Genomic DNA, 2,379 nt, shown 5'->3' on the forward strand with positions numbered 1-2,379 from the left:
AAACCCTATCAGACTTTTAACTTGGATTAGTTGAAATTCTTCATATGCAATTGTTTAGTTTTGGATTTTATGGATTGTTCATCATCAAGAGTTCCAATATTGTACTTAATTTTAATTAGAGATTGCCTCTTTAAATCAAGAATCTTAAAGAAATATTGAATTGCATCCAAGATTATTCAAGAAAGCCACTAAACTGCATAAGAGAGTGTAAAAACGTGCATCTTGTTTGCAAGATCCATACCAGCTACGAGTGTTGTCCTTCAAGACAAGATATCCATGCAGAACATAAATAGGTAGGGAGACAAAGGGTCTCCCTGACGAAGGCCACATGTGGGAACAAAAGCATTGGTGACCCTCCCATTGATGATAACTCTGTAAGAAACTGTTGATATGCACTGATAAAATAAGCCAATCCAATAATCAGGAAACCCATATGCCTTAAGTATCTTCCAAATAGAGAGCCAACTCGCACGATTGTAAACCTTGTTCATGTCAATTTTAATAGCCGCAAGTTGACAGGTTCCCTGCACTTTGTTTATAACGTGCATCATCTCGTGAGAGATTAGGATATTTATCATTCATATGTCATCCCGGGATAAATGCATTTTGGTAGTCTTTAATAATATCAGGAAGGAGGGGTTTCATTATATTAACCATGCATTTTGAGAAATACTTGTAAACGACATTGCTAAGCTAATAGGACGCAAGTGATTTACCTCTTTCGGGGAAGAACGCTTAGGGATGAGAATCAATAGTGTGCGATTCCCTTCCTTCAACATAAATCTTATGGAGAAGGAACATTGAACAACATTTATAACTGACTCACCTAGTAGTGCCCAATGACGCTTAAAGAATTCAGCCGGGACCATCCAAACCCGGAGATTTGTCATTCGCTACATTAAAAAAAGCCTCCTTAATTGAGGTAGACGAAGCTCCTGGAAGACCAAATCAATGTTTTTAGGATGTTGTGGAGAGTCTAAATCTCTATTGTCACAAGGCGAGTATAGTTGAGTAAATGGTTCAAGATCACATCGTGGCAATATCTTCTTGATTATCAACCCAATTGCCATCACTATTCTTGAGCATGTAGATGTGACTCCGTTCTTTGTGATGACGAACTCTTTGAAACATAAATTTTGATGGTAAGTCACCTAGGCGCATGATATTAACCCTGATCCTATGTTTCTAATACAATATTACTAATGACACTTCTTCACTTAGATTATGTTTCCGATGAATGTAGGTGGATCCTTATTATAAAGCTTGAATATTATCCCCCGTTAGTTGGAGTTCCTTAAAATTAAAAATCCAATTTACACCATGAAACATGCGCCTATCAAGGCACTAAGCTTTTATTCATTCCCGAGCCATAAACAACCTTTTTGAAAGCACCAAGCCTCTACTTGGTACGGTCTTTTGCAACCAGTACTAGGAGGGTTGGTTTGCAGAAAATAGGTGCATGGTCAGATATGGTGAGAGGGAGATTGCAGACCATAGTAGTTGGGTATTCATCCAACCAAGCTTGAGATACTTAGGCTCTATTGAGCCTTTCTAGAATCAGATCATCCCCGTCTCTTGTATTAGATCATGTAAAGTTAAGCCCAAAGAGGGGTACATCCTGCAAGTTTAATGCATTTTTCCATGCTAGAATGTCTTCCCATCCCCGTATAAGAATTGCACCCCCCAATTTGTCTTTGTAGCTATCAAGTTTTTTAAAATCCCTTATAATCAAGAAGTTTGTATACGAGCTTAGGATGTTTTGTAATTCAAGCCAAAGTTGTTGTTGATGTTATTGTTGAGGTGCACCATAGATGAACAACACATACTTTATTTTCCCATTACTAGCCATGATCTTACAAAAAAGATGTAGTTCCTAGAGCTACACACAACTTCTATCGCAAAAGGGCCCTAACAAGAACATACAAAAGTAGGAGAAGTAGACCTAAGAGGGCTATGTACATTATCTACAGTAGTATTTCTTGGAGAAACAAGAAAGTAGGAGTAAAGTGTGATACCAACTTGTACATATAAGGAACTACCGCAATGTTGCTGGCGTTCAACCCGCGGCAGTTATAGTTGGTGGTTGCTTTGGGGTAACCACATTAACTTGTTCTTCACTTGTCCGCACTTCCATGTTAGTAATTCCAACATCCGCGTGATGTGATGTATCTCGAATGAGTAGTGGTGCCTCTGAAACTTTGTTGCGTTTTAAGTTCCGGCCTTCCTCAAGATCAGGTATTGACACTATTGCAGGTCGCTTCTTAGTCACCATATATGTAATTTCTAAGCCAGCTTCGACCCCCAAAAGACGAGCTATTGATGTGTCTGTGATGCATCTGGCCATAAATTTGTTGCCTTCATTTTTATTCAATAAGTTAA

This window comes from Beta vulgaris, chromosome 2, assembly GCF_026745355.1.
Source record: "Beta vulgaris subsp. vulgaris cultivar EL10 chromosome 2, EL10.2, whole genome shotgun sequence".
Classification (NCBI taxonomy): Eukaryota; Viridiplantae; Streptophyta; class Magnoliopsida; order Caryophyllales; family Amaranthaceae; genus Beta; species Beta vulgaris.